The sequence below is a fragment of the Oryx dammah genome, unplaced genomic scaffold, assembly GCF_014754425.2.
Source record: "Oryx dammah isolate SB20612 unplaced genomic scaffold, SCBI_Odam_1.1 HiC_scaffold_21, whole genome shotgun sequence".
NCBI classification, from domain to species: domain Eukaryota; kingdom Metazoa; phylum Chordata; class Mammalia; order Artiodactyla; family Bovidae; genus Oryx; species Oryx dammah.
The window spans coordinates 51,814,091-51,824,672 of NW_024070205.1; the positions used below are offsets into that span (position 1 = coordinate 51,814,091).

At 37.6% G+C, this 10,582-nt stretch overlaps 1 protein-coding gene and 1 long non-coding RNA gene across 11 annotated transcripts in view; one reads left to right on the forward strand and one right to left on the reverse strand.

Moving 5' to 3' along the window:
- Window positions 1-10,582, forward strand: part of ENAH (ENAH actin regulator) — a 155,062-nt gene that overhangs the window by 39,026 nt on the left and 105,454 nt on the right. The gene's annotated exons all lie outside the window — the stretch shown is intronic.
- Window positions 4,899-10,582, reverse strand: part of LOC120880353 — a 9,289-nt gene continuing 3,605 nt past the window's right edge. Inside the window, exon 3 of the long non-coding RNA XR_005725015.1 lies at window positions 4,899-4,922. This is a non-coding gene — a long non-coding RNA (uncharacterized LOC120880353). The remainder of the gene's footprint in view (window positions 4,923-10,582) is intronic.

Consider the following 10,582-nt stretch of genomic DNA (forward strand, 5'->3'; position numbering starts at 1 on the left):
TCCCATAATAATGTACTATGAATATTTTGCTCTATATTATTCTGAAGCTTTTTTTTTTTAATGCATGATATAAAATCTAGTTTCTATAAAAGCAGCACATGAGTTTAGTTCTGGCAAGGCTTGGGATTGGGGGAGGGGGGTATAGATTTTTTTCCTCTCTACAGTCTGACTCTGTGGAGGGATGACTGCTGTCTTTTACTTGTTCTGCAGTTTTTTGGTATTTCCAGATAACACGCTTAAACCAACATTTCTTAACTTGTTCCAATTTTAGAATTTATTTCTTAACTTGCCACTGTGGAAGATATTTTAGTTTTTAAACATTGCATCCCTCCCCACAATATGTACTTTCTGGATTCTAGGTGTGGCTGTATGACAGATTTTGGTTAACCAAGTTTGCATTGTTATGATTACATAATATTTACATCTGTGCCATGTTGCGTGTGCTGTGATTACATTTTCTTCTGAAACAGCATTTTGTTTTATCCAGACTTAATGAATCTTTGTGTTCATTTACTTAATAGTTTTCCATACACTCATCATTTTTTCAGCTCCAAACTCTCCTTCTGATGTTTAACTCTCCTTTCAATATAGTCAGACACATCAAGTAATCTTTCAGTGTTTTTCAGTTTTTTTCTTGGATACCTTTGACCTTCTATTCCATTTTGGACCGGCTTCTTGTAGTGAAGCTTTTTTTCCCCATCATCATGGGAATTCTCTTTGGCTTTTTTTGTGTGCTTATTACCACTTGTAGCTGCCTCATTATTGACGCATGAGAAGCGAATAGCTTTAGACCTAGACTACAGGGGCTCTTTATTAGAGCCTGTGACCAACAATATGGCTGTTAGTTTAGAAGTCAAGGTTGGAAATTATTTTTCCTCGGAATTTTGAAGACATTGCTCTTAAGTGTCTTCTAGTTTCCGGTGCTGTGGAAAATTGGTGGTCATGCTGATTCCTGGTCCTTTGTAAGAAACCTGTTTCTTCCCGGGAGCTTTTAAAAGAATCCATCTGCCAGTGCAAGAGATGCAGGATATGTGGGTTCCATCCCTGAGTTGGGGGGACCCCCTGGAGGAGGAAATGGCAGCCCACTCCAGTCTTCTTGGCTGGAGAATCCCACGGGCAGAGGCGCCTGGCGGGCTGTAGCCCATGGGGTTGCAAAGAGCCAGACACGACTGAGTACGCACACAGCACAACTTTATTCCTAATGCTGTGAGACTTTTTAGTGATGAGTCTTAGTGCTGTGAAACTATTTAGTGATAAGTCTTAATGTTACTCTGTGGGGGGGCGGGAAAACCCCCAAAACTTATTATACTAGACCCTTTTAATCTAGAAATATGTGTTCTTCAATGCTAGGAAATTTATTATTTCTTTGATAATGGACTCTGAAAAGGAAGAATGCCTGTTAATGGTTTTTTTTTTGACTTCTGAACCAGTTGTCTTTTTTTTTAACTTTCTCTTTTTTTTCTTCCTGTTTCCTGTCTTGGTTGTTGCTGTTCTTTGTGTTCTAATTCTTCTGCTGAATTTGAAATTTTTAGCATCTGTTTTAAATTTTGAATTTTTTTGACTTGTTTTATGAATGTCTCTTTTAATAATATTTTTATTTCACTAGTGAATATCTTTTTTCTGAGGATATTAATCTCACATAACTTGAAATTTTTCCTGTACCCTGCTTTATTGTATTTGTTTTTATATTAAAATTTATTTCCTCCTTCCCTCTGTTTCACTTCTTGGTTTTCAAATTAAAGTCTTAAATGTTCGATGATCTTTGGCTGTTCAGATTCATGTGTGAAGCTTTTTTTTTTTTTCCCTTTTAAACTGAACGGGAGGGTGTGTTTTCATGGAAAGCTTGTAGTATGATATTCCTCTTTGAAGGGTAACTAGTTGATCTGATTTTCTTTGAGAGACCTTCAGTTGGCAGTGTTGGTAGGTCTTTTTTCTTGTAAGCATTTGTTTTCCATAGATTTTCCTGCCTCCGGGGTAAGCTTTCCTGCCAAGATTTCTGTGCTGTGTTGGGAGAGAGGAGGATGGTAGGTGGTGGGTAGTTACCATTCAGTATTTACACTTGCACTTCATCCTCATTATACCTTCCCTCAGAATTGGCCTTTGCAGTCTCCCTAAGTGTAAATTTTCCAAAATGAAGGGCTGGATATCTGGTTTGGATTCCTGGGTTATGCGGTCTGGGAGTTGCTCAGTATATAGTGTTTTTAACCAGTTCCTTTTAGCCTACCCTGACTCCTGATTCCTGAACCTTTCTAGGCTTTTCTGGGCACTTACCCTCAACAGCCTCACTAGACAATGTCTGTTGTCTTCATCCATTTACTTTCTAGCTTCCAAAATTAGAGTTTGCTACAATTGTGTGTGTGTGTGCGTGTGTCTGTGCGCATGTATGTATATGTAAGTCTTATTTTTTTTTTATTTGTGTATGGTCTCTGCCTTAAAATAATTATTCTTTAATGTTGGACTTACAGGAAATGCCATTGCTCCATTCTGCTAAGGAGAGGATAGGTGTTCTGGTGAGGCCTCCTTTGGTCTTTGTCAGCTGCATTACTCAGGACCTTCATGTGTACTTATTTTATTGGATAAATGTCAGAAGTTTTGTGATTGGTTAAGGTTATTAAGTTTACTTATTTTGAATAGACTATCAGTGCTTTTCAACTTATTAAGATATAGTAATTCTAGTAAGTTAAATTTCAGTCAAATGTATTTTTTAAATGATTAACATTGCATTAAAACTGTTTGTTAAAAGATCTCTCTTGGTGCTTTATGGATAATCTTTCTAAAAGGAGTATATTCTTTAATACAAGGGGGACGTGGGGTTTAGGTTTTTAAGATGTTCAGTATTTTTAGATTAAGAGTATTAGTTCGGTAGGGCTGCCATGACAACATGCCACTGACTGGGTGGCTTAAGCAACAGAAATTAATTTTCTCTCAATTCTGGAGGCTGGATTGGAGACCGAGGTGTTGGCAGGTTTGGTTTCTTCTTTGGGCCCCTCCTTGGCCTGTAGGGGGCACCTCGCACGGGCCGCACATAGCCCTCCCTTAGTCTGTGTCCCATTCTCTAACACGGATACCGGTCGTGTTGATTAGGGCCCCTGTATATGACCTAATTTTACCTTAATTGTCTCTTTAAAGATCCTGACTCCACATGCAGTCACATTCTGAAGTGCTTGGTGTTAGGACTTCAACATATGAATTTGGGTGAGTGGGGGTAATAAAATTGAGCCATTAAAAAATATTTTTATTATCTCTTACGCTTTGAAAGCAGTATTGTTTCAAATACACTTGAGAAAGGAATGTACTTGTGTAGCCCAGTAGAAATATTACTAGTATGGTCTTCGTGGAGCTTCTCTTGTGGCTCAGACGGTAAAGAATCTGCTTGCAACGCAAGAGACCCAGGTTCAGTCTCTGGGTCGGGAAGATCCTCCAGAGAAGGGAATGGCTACCCACTCCAGTATTGCTGCCTGGAGAACTCCATGGACAGAGGACCCTGGTGGGCAATGGTTTGGGGTCGCAAAGAGTTGGACATGACTTGGTGACTAACACATGGTCTTTGTAGGCAGATATATAGGCCTGGCTTGAATCTTAGCCTTGCCTCTTTATAGTTCCCTAATTAAACTCTTTGAGACTTGCTCCCAAATCTGTGATCTGGAAGTAACAGTATATCACAGGGTAGTTGTATGAAATTAAAGACTGTGTTAAAGTGCCTGGACATAGAGTTGCCTCTCAAATATTCATTTATTGGATTTTTCTCCCCCTAAAATACTGTATTTTGTCTATTCCCCCCCTTATTTAATATCAAAAAAATGTCAGTTTCAAATATAGATATATTATTTTAAAAATTACCATATTCTTTTGTATTCACAAGTGATTTTGAATATTGGCAATTTCATAAGGTTCAACTGAAAAATGTATTTAAGTCAGTCCCTCAGTGAAATTTCCTGTCAGCAGTTGTTGGTTTAACATTTTTAAACATACATAATATACTTACTTGGGGTTTCTTGGGTGACTAGTGGTAAAGAATCTCCCTGCCAATGCAGGAGACGTGGGTTTTATCCCTGGGTCAGGAAGATCCTTTGGAGAGGAGGTAATGGCAACCTGCTCTAGTATGCTTGCCTGGGAAATCCCATGGACCGCAGCCTGCCAGAGAGCCTGGCTGCAGTCCATGGGATCACAAAAGAGTTGGACAGGACTGAGCCATGCAGATGCTTAAGTGAAACCTACAGAAATGTAATCTGCTTGATCAGTGCACATTTCAAAGACTTTTGATGTTTAAGGACAATCAGCTTTTCAAATGCTTATTTCACCTTTATCAATGAGATAAGATAGTGCCCTGTTCCCATTCTGACATTATCAAAGTTAGAAAAGGTATCTTGTTTTAACTTTCATTTCTTTGTCTAGTGAGCCTCAGTATTTTCCATATCTTTATAAGGTTTCTCTAAATGTTTTGTGAATTGTCCATTTTTATATTGCGGTATTTGTGTTGTTTTTTTTTTTAAGTATCTTTTCCATTGCTTCTAGATATACTTGTGTAAAAGTTGAAAATTCTGTTTTCTTGTTAATTAAACTAAAGAGAATAGAACCTTTCATTTCCTGGTTGAAGAAGCTGAAACTAAAAAGACCAAAATGCATACAAACTTGGTAGTTAAAGGAAGGATTCTAGGTTCAGATAGCTCAAGTTTGAATCCTGATTTTATGCTTTAGTACCTTAATAATCTTAGGCAAGCTCTTTAACTTCCAAACCTCAATTTCTTCACCTGAAAAATGGGAATAACAACAGATGGTACCTATTTCATATTATTGATGCAAGAATTGGAGAAGGCAATGGCACCCCACTCCAGTACTCTTGCCTGGAAAATCCCATGGACGGAGGAGCCTGGTGGGCTACAGTCCATGGGGTCGATAAGAGTCGGACACGACTGAGCGACCTCACTTTCATTTTTCACCCTCATGCATTGGAGAAGGACATGGCAACCCACTCCAGTGTTCTTGCCTTGAGAATCCCAGGGACGAGGAGCCTGGTGGGCTGCCGTCTACGGGGTCGCAAGAGTCTGACATGACTGAACCGACTTAGCAGCAGCAGCAGCAATGCAATAATTAGCTGAGATAGTGGTTGAAAAGCTCTTATCCAGTGCAGGTTGCATAGTAAGTACTGTGTGGAAGGTAAGCTATGAGTGATGAGATTAGTTAATGGTTGTGGGAGTAGAATCCTTGATTCCAGTGCCCTTTTGGCATTCCTCGTCTTTTCACTAGAAACCTCATCTGCGTTAAATAGAGAGTAGTACTTATTTTAAATAGTATTTATAATTTTTTAATTCAAGACAGTATGTGTTTCCAGCTAACTGTAATTAGCCTTAAAACAATCTCGAGATTTCTTGAATACGTCTGTTTAGTTGCTTTTTCTAATTTTGTGATAATAGTTTAGAATAAAACTTAACAGCATTGCAACTCTGCTCTAGTTCAATAAAAATAAAAACAATAAAATATAGTACACCATATTTAGGAGGGATTCCTGTTGTAACTTGCTGTTGGTTTTCAGTAGCAGTCTTAACTGACCCATGATTATGACAGTGCTGGTTTTGCTTTGAACCTGGTTTTGTTACAACACAAAGCACAGGGTGCATAGATGCACACCCTGGATGTATCTTGATTATTGGGAATGGTAAGGCTTGCACATTAGAAGAACTCTTTTGACCAAAAGGCTAGTAGATCTTGCTTGGTTAAATACTAAGATAAAATGGTGACTCCCCCTTCACCCCTCTCGCCACCCCAGTAGAGTTTAAAAGCTAGATCTTTGTGTCCAGTCTTTTGAAATTAGATTATAATATAGTCATTGTTTTGCCATCATTAGTAGTATTTTATCTGTAGCAGGACTATTTAAAGGTTAGATGTCATTCTTTGTTTTGCATTTCAGTCTTTATTTTGTAACGTTCTTACTGTCTTTTCAAAGTAATGTTACGCTGTTTACAAGCTGAGTGTGTTTTAGATTTTTAATTTAGTATTTATTTCCTGCTTGCATTTCAGAGATTAACAAGCAACTTGATTGCTCCAGGTTCATGTTTTTGGAATTGTTCTTCTGTTGTACAGATTTTCTTTCTTACACGCTGTGCGCAATCAATACGATATACTGACATACATACATCCTTACTGTGTATAAACTGTTTAACCCTTCATAATCCCTACTGTAATATCTAGTTAAATGTTGATTGAAGTATTCTTGCAGTGGCTTGTAATCTTTTCTCTTAGGGTTTATCTGAATAATGTGAATTATATTTATTTTCAGATCTTGTTTTGTTTTTCCAAGTACTTGTTGCTTTTTTTGTGCTGTTTAGCAGAATAAAACAGGGTTTACGGTGTTTGGTATTTTATATTCTGTTTTTACTATATTCCAATGTTTTAGGTTTTGGATGGTGGTTGTCTGTTTTTCTTTTTTATTGAAGTTTAGTTGATTTACAGAGTTGTGATAGTTTCAAGTGTACAGCAGTGTGATTCAGTTTTACACACATATATATCTGTATCTATTCTTTGCCATTATAGGTTAGGTTATTACAAGATACTGACTATAGTTCCCTGAATATAGTTTACTGTGCACAGTAAATCTTGTTACTTATCTAGTTTATATATAGTAATGTGTATCTATTAATCCCAAACTCCTAATTTATTCCTTCACTTCCACCTTTGGTATCCATGTTTGTTTTCTAATACCTGCAGTTTTTAAATGTTGGTGTTTATTGCTTGTGGACAAATCATTTGGTGAGCCATCTTCCTCTGTAACAGCCACTCAGTCCATATTTTCCCACCTACTTATTTACCCACTCTTGTGTAGTAAGCCTCATTTCCGTATTCTCTTAGTTGCCCATCCTCTCATAAGTCATTGGCATTATCCAAAGAAAAACAAAGCAGTAGTAATTTCACTGGCCAAAAATGGTGAAAGAGCGTGGACTTTAATTATGCCTGGATTACCCCCTAAGAGTTGGGTGTTTTCAAAATGGACCAAGACAAGGAATTCCAGTTTTTATGTCTACCACTGAAAGTAGCTTGAGTTTCTATGTTTATTTTGTGGAATGATAGTGTTATTATTTTTACTTATAATGTGTACTGTTACTGAAGATTTTTTGACCTATAGACAAGTTTTGTTTATTAGAATTTTCTAGCAGAGATTAACCATACCCACAAAAAGTTTTACAATGTAATTGAATAAATAAGATTTAGAATAAGATTGACACCTTAAAATCTGATCTTTTAAAGGCTATTGGGTAGTACTTCCATGTTTTTTATAATACATTTCTGATTTTACAGTCTTTTCTTTACAATCCTAACTAATGAGCATTTTAAATTTAAACCCATAGGCATATGCTACTTAAATTTGCAAAATTTTATATTAAATGGTTTGTTTTACCAATTTGTATGTCAGCTGATAATCTAAATTTTAAAACTTTACGTTTGGTTAATTGGCTCAGATGGTAAAGCATCTGCCTACAATGCGGGAGACCTGGGTTCAGTCCCTGGGTCAGGAAGATCTCCCGGAGAAGGAAATGGCAACCCACTCCAGTATTCTTGCCTGGAAAATCCCATGGACAGTGGAACCTGGTAGGCTACAGTCCATGGAGTCACAAAGATATGGACACGACTGAGCAACTTTACTTTCACTTTCAATGTTTTTCTTAATATGCTTTTTCACAGTTTTTTTGATTGACATTCCCTTCATGTTGTCTTTGAAAATAAGCATGACTCATAGCACTTAGGTAGCCAGGCATGCCTGTAATGAATGCCTCTATGTACATTTTGAGGCTGTGGAGGCAATTGCTTCTTTTTTGGAACTGAACTTGTTACTAGGGTTAAATTTAAAGATGAATAGAATTGCAGTTTTGGAGAAAGAAAGCAAAGGTGTATATTTGAAGGCATGCTTTTTTTCTTAATTTAATTTAGAATCAGTTCAGTTCAGTCACTCAGTTGTGTCCTACTCTTTGTGACCCCATGAACTGCAGCATGCCAGGCCTCCCTGTCCATCACCAACTCCCAGAGTCTACCCAAACCCATGTCCATTGAGTTGGTGATGCCATCCAACCATCTCATCCTCTGTCGTCCCCTTCTTCTCCCACCCTCAATCTTTGCCGGCATCAGAGTCTTTTCAAATAAGCCAGCTCTTCACATCAGGTAGCCAAAGTATTGGAGTTTCAGCTTCAACATCAGTCCTTCCAATGACCACCCAGAACTGATCTCCTTTAGGGTGGACTGGTTGGATCTCCTTGCAGTCAAAGGGACTCTCAAGAGTCTTCTCCAACACCACAGTTCAAAAGCATCAATTCTTCGGCACTCAGCTTTCTTTATAGTCCAACTCTCACATTCATACATGACCACTGGAGAAACCATAGCCTTGACTAGATGGACCTTTGTTGACAAAGTAATGTCTCTGCTTTTTAAAATGCTTGCTGTCTAGGTTGGTCATAACTTTCCTTCCAAGGAGTGTCTTCTAATTTCATGGCTGCAGTCACCATCTGCAGTAATTTTGGAGCCCCCCAAGAATAAAGTCAGCTACTGTTTCAGCCGTTTCCCCATCTATTTGCCATGAAGTGATGGGACCGGATGCCATGATCTTAGTTTTCTGAATGTTGAGCTTTAAGCCAGCTTTTTCACTCTCCTCTTTCACCTTCATCAAGAGGCTCTTTAGTTCTTCACTTTCTGCCATAAGGGTGGTGTCATCTGCATATCTGAGGTTATTGATATTTCTCCTGGCAATCTTGATTCCAGCTTGTGCTTCTTCCAGCCCAGCATTTCTCATGATGTACTCTGCATATAAGTTAAATAAGCTGGTTGACAATATATAGCCTTGACGTACTCCTTTTCCTATTTGGAACCAGTCTGTTGTTCCATGTCCAGTTCTAACTGTTGCTTCCTGACCTGCATACATGTTTCTCAAGAGGCAGGTCAGGTGTTCTGGTATTCCCATCTCTTTCAGAATTTTCCACAGTTTATTGTGATCCACACAGTCAAAGGCTTTGGCATAGTCAATAACGCAGAAATAGATGTTTTTCTGGAACTCTCTTGCTTTTTCGATGGTCACTAATATATAATTAAAAATAATCTTGTAGGAGCTAAAGATTACCATATCATAAACAACTCATTTAAGCAATTATTCTTCACTAGCTTGTAAACATGTACTTTGAAATCTTAAGAAGGAGGTATATATGTAGTTAAAATTCTTTAGAAGTTTCATATCTAATTTTAAATGTTCATTTTGTCAAATTTTCTATTTGTAGAAATGACTCTCAAGGTCCTCATTTTGGATGGCCAAGAGCCATTGCCCTTTTACTCTTTATTAAATTATCATTTAAATTTTTTGCGTTGTGTAGTAATTTCTTATTTAGTTCTGTTTTGCCATTATTCTTGTGCACATACCTTCAGTTCAGTTCAGTTGAGTTGCTCAGTCGTGTCCGACTCTGCGACCCCATGGACTGCAGCACGCTACGCTTCCCTGTCCATCACCAACTCCTGGAGCTTGCTCATGTGAAATTTCTTTATTTTACTTGATATAGTATTCAGTATATGTAACCTTTTCTAGTTAAGGAAACTTCCTTCTATTCCTAGTTTGCTAAGATAAAAATTAATGAAGAAAAATTAAAAATAAATAAATAAATTAAAAAAAAATTAATGAAGAGATGCTGATTTCTTTCAGCTTTTCTGCTTCTGTTGAGATAATCATATAATGTGTATATTTTAGCCTTTAATATGTTCTTAATATGATCTTTTTTTTTTTAAGTACACTATTGGATTTGGTCAATCAATATTTTATTTAGGATTTTTTTACACCTACTTTTATAAGTGGTGGTGACGTTCAGTTGCTCAGTTGCATCTGACTCTTTGTGACCTTTTGGGCTGCGGCATACCAGGCTTCCTGTCCTTCACTCTCCTCTGGAGTTTGCTCAAACTCATGTCCATTGTGTCGATGATGCTATTCAACCATCTCATCCTCTCTTGCCCCCTTTTTCTGCCATCAGTTTTTCCCAGCATCAGGGTCTTTTCCAATGAGTCGGCTCTTTGCATCAGGTAGCCAAAGTATTGGAGCTTCAGTGTCAGCGTAAGTCCTTCCAATGAATATTCAGGACTAACTTCCTTTAAGATTTTCTAGTTTGATCTCCTTATTGTCCAAGGGACTCTCAAGAATCTTCTCAGAAGCACCACAGTTTGAAAGTATCAATTCTTTAGCTCTCAGCCTTCTTTATGGTCCAACTCTCACACCCACACATGACTACTGGAGAAGCCATAGCTTTGATCATATGGTCCTTTGTTGACATGGTGAAATCTCTGCTTTTTAATATACTGTCTAGGTTTGTCATAGCTTTTCTTCTAAGGAGCAAGCATCTTGTCTACAGTGATTTTGGAGCCCAAGAAAATAAAATCTACCACTGTTTCCAACTAATAAGTTAATAATTGTAAAAAATAAAACAGTAAGCAGAGGGAAACTCTTAAAGTGATTAAGAAGCGGAGACCTAAATAAAAAGTTAAACAGGTTGATTTCAGATTTGGATCTCATTAGAATGGAGAAGGAAATGGCAACCCACTCCAGTGTTCTTGCCTGGAGAATCCC